The sequence below is a fragment of the Teleopsis dalmanni genome, chromosome 2 (assembly GCF_002237135.1).
Source record: "Teleopsis dalmanni isolate 2A chromosome 2, ASM223713v2, whole genome shotgun sequence".
In the NCBI taxonomy this organism is placed as follows: domain Eukaryota; kingdom Metazoa; phylum Arthropoda; class Insecta; order Diptera; family Diopsidae; genus Teleopsis; species Teleopsis dalmanni.
Genome location: NC_051847.1, coordinates 72,290,825 through 72,299,199, shown reverse-complemented (window position 1 = coordinate 72,299,199; position 8,375 = coordinate 72,290,825).

Below are 8,375 nucleotides of genomic sequence, written 5' to 3'. Positions count from 1 at the left end.
TTTTTGGAGAATTTGTAAATTATGTGTGATTGTAAATAGATTTTTAATTATTTAACCAATTGTAACACAAATTGTAATTATTACTTTACGTTATTAAATAATAGTTAAATTTATGAGCTTTAAATATTCAGGAATATACAAAAAGAAATATTATAGTAAAAAAATAGTTAATAATTAAAAAAAATAAAATTAATTAATTAATATAAAAATATTGTTTATTTTTATTACTATTATTTTATTATTATATTTATATATATGGGCTTATTGGTCTATTTAACAAAACGCAAACTTATAATTTATATTTATATATTTATTTTTATATTTATATTTATATAGTTGCTATTATTTGAGGAAATTTAGTTATTTCTATGACCAACAATGTTTAATATGTTTTAACATATAATAACATATATAATAATATTAATAATTTAATATAAAAATATGTTTTGTTTATGTATACGTATATTTGTTAATTTAATGAAACTTAAATATCATGAAAATAAAAATAATATAAAATAGAAATAAAAATCTTATTTATATTACAATAAATTGAGCAAAAAGACCGTATATAAATAAAATGTAATAATATAATATTAATTTTAGTTTATTGTATACTTATGTATATGCATAACTAAAATTACTCTTAACTTTTTCTAAGGTATACTTAATTTGAACATAACTTTGTTACGATTTCAATACCTTTAGGTCTGATAAATTTTTATTTTTATTCTGAAGTACCAGTCATTTTTGGAATATTGAATAGAATGGCTTTTAAAGATTATCTTCATAATAACTAAAAATAAACAAAATATTATTATCTATTATTTATTTATTTATAGTCTTATTACAATCTTGAAGGAATATATATATAAATTCGATTGTTCATATTCAAAGACTTTTTATTCAAAAACTTGTAATTTATCATCAGTTATGACGGAAGTGACTATTATATTAAATACAAGCTAGCATATTTGGTAGAAAGATTTCGAGTGGCATATTTGGTCATTCAATTAATTAAAATAATATAATAAATATAATTTTTGTTGTTGTAGCTCACTACATTTCGAAACCTCTCTATCAAATTGTTTTTTTATAAATTAAAATTTTATATATAACGGTATAACGGTTTTATATAATTGTTATAAAAAAAGTTGACTTAATTTATGGTAAAAGTAGAAATGCTGTCTCTAAAGCATACGGTCAGATATGTTCTAAAATAACGTAATTTGTTTACAATAATTTTTTTAAATCCTCTTGGCTTTAAAAAAACCATTCTCACCATTAACGGTGTTGAAATCCATATAGGCTGAAGACCCGATACCTTTTTAGCTCCTTCTAGCGAACTCAACTATTTTCCAATAGAAACCTTAGTCGAATTTGTTGATATGGAAATATCGTAGGAGTATGTAATTAAAAAAGTTAATTAAGTCTAAAAGTTAATTAATTTACTTTTTATCGAAATATTTACGTACAACAAATGAATCATTGATGTTCTCGCGTACGTATTTTCCTAAGATATATTTAAGTTTTCGGGTTTCTAAATAAAAGCTAAAAGGTGTGGATGATTCATAAAATGTATAAATTAAAATATTGATTTTGTATCAGAAATATGTAATAGAAATATAATGCCTTTTTATCTTTTTAAATTTTCTGTAATTATATCAACTTAGCACGCTTAGATGTTTAATGTATTTAAGTTATCTATAGAACGTAACAATAAGGTCGATAGTTTTTTACCTTATATTATAAAAAGTATATGTGATATAGTATTGCAAATCGTAATTTAACATTAAGTTTATATGTTATATATTAATAAGTAGAAGAGCTTTTTAATTAATAATTGTATAAAATTAATTCCTTTTAAAATCCTGTTCCAATGACAACTGCATTGCTTCGTGATGGGTCCCGGTGTGTGATAGACACAAAGATAAGGAAAGTTCTGACTGCCTTCCCTAACATCAATTAATTGGACTTGAGCTATTCTATAGTTTTGCAGAGAGACACATTATGGATAAACTGAAGTTCTAGATGAAAACGTAGTTTGAGAATAACTGGATGAATTACAAAGTTCAAAAATAATCTAAAATATTCATAAACTTATTCAAGGCAGTCTCCAATGGACAATTTGCACTCAGTAAAGAGTATAGCAAAGTTCTCACAGGGAACAGATTATTGCTGGTCTGACCACCTTTACTGTACCTTAGTACCGTGGATGAAATAAAATCATCCCTGTATTCAGGTTCATTAAAACCTTAACAAAATTCACAGGTTATAGTATTACCTACATAATAATAATATATACATTGACAAAGTAGCTATTGCGAATAAAAAAGTGGTTAATTAATAGTAAAAAAATTGAAATAAAAAAATTAATTTTAATTCAAGTACATTTTTTGAACTGACCATGCAATTATTTTAAATATCATATGACATTTTGGATTGGCAAAACTGGATTTAATCTAGAATCCAGATGAATGATGATTTCTTTAGAAGAGTAATAAAAGAGCATCTGAACTAAAAAAATTATCCCATATTTACCGAACGAATATCCTAATAGTCTATTGTGCCTGAATTCGGTGTAAATACATAGTGAGTTCAGATTCATTTGATTTATCGATGGCATGGCTTAGACATGCGTAAGTGGAAGCAATTGTGAGTAGTTATTAGAAGTATATTCCCTATCCGCTTCCAGGACAATTGTATGTTAAGATTACGATAAATAGTATGAAAAAACTCGGGATTTAAAAATATTAGTAAACTTATTGTGCGGTATCGATGTTTAGATATTTTAAAATTTACTCGTTTTTATAGAGCCATAAGATTAACTTTCAAATTATTAAATGTTTATCGATCACTTTAGAAACATCTAATGGTATATTAAAAATAAGATTAGTGAATAAATAAAAATCTACAGCTAAAGCTAAAGTTGGACATCATTTAACAGAAATAGTCTAAGCAAACGATTGCTTTCAGGTCTACGTTCCAGACCTATTTATCTCTATAGACGAACAATTACTGTTTAAGCTCTTATAACGATTGCTTTTCAGACGTTTTTTTTAAGGCCACCATTTTTTATAAGACTATCTTGTAAAGAAATAATTAATCATATTTTTAAAAGAGTTATAAACCCACAGATATTATACACGCAGATCTACGAGTACATAAAAAAATTTATAGGTATTTTAGACAGCGAAGAAGTTATTCCATTTACATAAATTTGATGTCCATGAAATATATTGTGTGGGTTTAATATTTTCTATATTTAGAAATCTCTATTCAATAATTTAACTTTATCACAACAAATTTTATTTTTATATTTTGTTTATTTATTTACGTTTATTTATTTAAATCGTCTTTCACGCACTACTTGACAATAAAACAGTATATTTCATTGGCAAATAAAATCGTATTTGTAAACATTTTATTTAATTTAACTGAATAATTTCATTATTTAATTTATGTGAGTAAATAAAGCTTTTATCTTTAGGTTCGCGTTTTTAGTGTAAATAAAGAAAAAAAAAACTAAATAAGAGAATTGTAGTGAAAATTTACTGTGTCGAATGTTGCCCCGACTAGAAAATTATAAGAGGGAGTACTCTTAAATGCGGTTTATTATCAGGGTTAAATTAAATTGAGAGGGCACGTGTTAATATCAACAGATTTAATCAGAGGTATATATTGTGCAATGTGATACCTTTAAAGTTTCTAAGGAGAAGCATGCTTCTCTAATCACCACATTTTCAGTTGTGTTTAAAAGATCCAATAAATGTACCATTGTTATCTTAAACGATCTGTTATAAAGGCAAAGAAAATAATTAATGAACTCTCGAAGTACATTTGTCCGAATAAACCACAGTTGAAGCCTCAATGATCAGTTTTGATCAGCACCAGTCACCAGTTTTGGTTAGGTTCTGTAAGCACCTGTACTGCTGATTCGCTAAAACTGAAAGATCTTATGAAAATCGATGCAGAAGCACGGTGTCCAATTTTTAAAAGGCCCTGTAAACATCCGAACTAAAATATAAAAGAGATCATCATTAAAATAATTTTTTTGGATTTTTTTTGCGCAAATATATGTGCAAATATAACAGTCCTCTACGAATAAATAGATCTATTAAAGTATCTTGAATCTTGTTTAATATAAGGGGTGAGTAATTTGCCATAGATATATAGGTATACAGAAGTCTTGCAAGATGTTAATATATTTTATGAAGGAGAAAGAATAGAAGTCAAAAAAGATGTTAATATATTTTATAGATAAATAGCTTAACGAAATCAAACTAGAAACCTTAAACTGACTGAAGCGTGGATATAAGAAAAGTGTTTTTGAATGAGAATAATTGTGAGCCACTGCATAATTAATTTGAAAGAGATATATGAATGGACAAAAAATTTTTTAATTTAAATTTATTGCTTATTTTATAATAATTTAATAACGAATATATAAATAAAAAACTCTAATACATGTATTTTACATAAAATCTTGTAAGCCAAAATATTCCACTTCACATGATATATTTCAAAAAGACATTCTGATCATTAGTTGACATATTATATGTGGGCATAGACAAGAGAAGACCACATTTAAAGATTTCTTCTTTATAAATATATGAAAATGGAAAACAACAAATAAAGTTCTACTTATATGTATTATAAGGCCAACAAATTTAATGAGTCGAGTATAAGCTTTTAATTACAGCACTCTGCTAGCATATATATATATCCACACCATCGTCACTAATCTATTACTTCTGGGAGAAGTTCTTTATAATTTTATAAAATTTATAAAATTTTATGGGATATTACTATGGGCATACTTTAAGAGGAAGGAGAAGTAGCGGCCCTTAAAGACCATTCAAAGACCATTGGCTATACCCATAAAATTTAAGGGATGTTCTTGAAACAACTTCTAATAGAAAAAAATTTATTATAGCAATTAAAAATTGCTTTTTCAATTCGATGAAAATGTCATAGAATAAAACCAATATTTTTAATATGATTGTGTACAAAATTTACATACTTCAAAAAATTAATGCTGTAATAAAGCAGCAAAAAACATTTTTATAGAACTAAATTATTAAAATGTATAATGTGAGGCATATTAAATCTTACATATAGTATAACAATGTGTTTTCAAATATTTTAATATAAAAATATTAATCATTATTAACTTGTGTATTAGGGTATACAATGTTGGAATTCTTTTACTTTTTGCTTTGTAACAGCACCAAAGAAATTTAATCAATTTAAATTTAATCAAAGTTTTTATATGAATGTAAGTCCACTATTTACTGTACTTCCTACAAAACACTGTAGACTCAATCACCACGTGCAGAATATAGGTGGGGTAGAAAGTAATTCCTGTCGACCCTGTCATGAGGAGAGAAAAGTATCAGAACAAGTTCTACGTAAAGTCGGTTTTGTTTTTTATTTGTAAGAATAATTCGTAGTATTGGGAATTTTCCTAATGAAGGCAAAGACGAATTTGCCAAAATACGATTAGATATATACTAAAAATTAAAGCTCAAAATAAAAGTTAATGTCCTTAAAAATAAAAAACAAAACCGACTTCAAAATAATTTCGGCGTAAAACCAAATTACATGTTTTATGTAACTGCCCAGCGGCGGCAAGACGTAGACATGACTATCTTGAAAGCGGGATCTTAGTCCCAAAACAAATAGGTAAAATAAAGTTCAAAGCAATTACGAGATCTATAAATAGTCTGGAATTGTTTTAGGTGAGCTTTTCGGCGTACGATAGATCTTTTAGATCGGGATGCATTTATTGCCTATTATTTATTATGGTTTTTATAAAATAAATTATTATTTTATTTTCACAAAATTATTTTTTGCTAATTATTATTTTGTTAAATCAATTATTAAATATCATATTATATAGTAAACAATTTTTTAAACAATAAAATTTTATAAGAAACAAATAACTTAATTATAAATAAATTATTATATTTTAAAACAGACAGTTTTTAGCTCTATTTATTTTTTTTATTTATAAATATTAAATACCCTTACATTATTGTTCAATTATAATATTGATATTGTGGGATTCTGTACAATATACATCTCCAATGAAACTACTTCATTTCTTTGGTTCATGAATGACTCAATGTAATACAATAAATCGGAGCTTTTCACCATTAATACTTTTATATTTTATTACTCTTGGCTCTAATTCTGTTAGTCTTAAAATATTATTACTTAAATTTAGTTTTAATAAATAAAGTACATAACCCTTATACGAGCATATGTACCAGATTAGTGCAAATAACTATATAAAAAAAAACAATTAATTAAAATTGTATATGCACATGTTTCTCCAAGAACTTATTATTAGTATATATACACATATATATATATTAAAACCATTAAAATATATGTTCCACAATTTGTCAATTTCTTATCATCAATACTATATTTATTGACTTTGTAATTTATCTTAAGCTTAAGGAATACCGCACTCAGCTGTCGTGAGTCATAAATTTCATTAATAGAGCAAAGCAGCCACAATTGGCGGTTCAGTTCTATTATTTATAGTTTGCAATTGAAGTAGAAATTTTCAGTCGAAGAGAGTTTTCCATAGTGAATAGTAGTTTTCGTAGTGCAACAGTACAAAAAAAAATTGGAAGAATTTTAATATCGTTAAAATTTAAAAAAGTATTCTTAAACTATAATAAAATGGAGAATACTAATAATATAGATTCAAAACAAAATACAGTGGAAGTCATTCAAACTAGTTCCAATGTCGAAGTAATCGCTACCACTTCAAATACTGACAATAATAATGTCAATAGTGAGACTGATAATAGTTTAAAATTGCGATGGTGGCAACGAAATATATTTGTTCTTGAAATACCAATTTTTTTGATTTATTTTGGCATATATTTATCAGGTGTGAATGTGAAGATTTATTATGACAATATTTAAGATATTAACAAAATAATTCAATTTAATTTAGAATCAGTTTTTAGTAATGAACTGACGTACCGTACGTGTACTGCACTATATAATATTGCTACAGATCAATGCAAATCCCTTTTGGGTAATGCCAATCAAACTAATATAACTGAGGTGAGCTTAATAAAGAAATTTATATGAATTAATAGAAATTAATAAAAAAAATATAAATTTATTATAAAAGTATAAACAAAAACTAATTAATTATAGTCATGCTATCGAAAACTTAACACATTGCTTGCTACAATAATTGAAAACAAAATCACTCATACGCAGTGGGGCACTTGTTTTTTAAGTTAAATAAATAAAGCTACTATAAATTTTCAAATTGTAAGATAAGAAAATATATTACAAATTATTAAAAACAAATAAAATGAAATGTGCTTTGTGGATTTAAAACTTAATTAATTAAAGTTACAAGAATATAAGTAATTATTTAATTGAATTTTATTATCAGGTATATAAAATTATAATAAAGTAAATATAGAAAAAAATTTATTTTCAAGATATTAATTCAATTAATTATAAAAAAAAAATATTTTGGATTTCTAACATTTTATATTTTTAAACTATTAACTATTATTAAATGTTATTATGAAATTTGAAATATTTAAAATGTTGAGTAAGTGAAATAATTTTCAATTTATTTAGTTTGTATCATAGTTCAATAAACAAAATTATTATTAAAAATATTTGGTCATTAGAACAATTATTCAAAACTAATTAAATTGTTTAAATTTATTAATTTTTTATTTTGTTAATGTAAAAAGCGCAAATATTTTGGTCACTTGTAATTATGATTCATTACTTTCAGGGTTACACAATGTAAAACAGTAACTAATATTCTTATCTTTTAAAAGTTGGACATAATTCTTATAGGCGCCTTAGTAAATTCTCAACTTATAAACTGAATACAGTATACGCTCGGTTATGTGAATACTCGATTAAGTAAACATCCCATTATGTGAACAAAAAAATTGGCGAAAAATTTAACACCTGGTATTCTATAGAGTGAACAAGGTGATAATTCAATTATGTAAACAACTAAAAATTTTTATTCTTGGTTTTATTTTTTTGTTCTAAGGCTTACAAATAATATAATTTATCTTAAAAGATGAGCATATTTCGTTTTTGTTAGAATGTTATTTCAATTTCAAGGCCCCAGCTTTCTGATGAATCAGTTACTATATCGTATTTTTTTGTTTTTTCTTATTTACTTTTGCAATTAATGGTATACTGCATAGGCTTTTTTCGCAAAAGGCAGAAATTGATTTCTCAGTCGACATCACAATGCCGGCAAAAGTTTTAACATTATGTGATCGTTATGTGACTTGATTAGAAGTTTAGAAAGTTGATCATCGGTTACATCGATTTCAAAAAAATACTACATATCAGAATCTTCA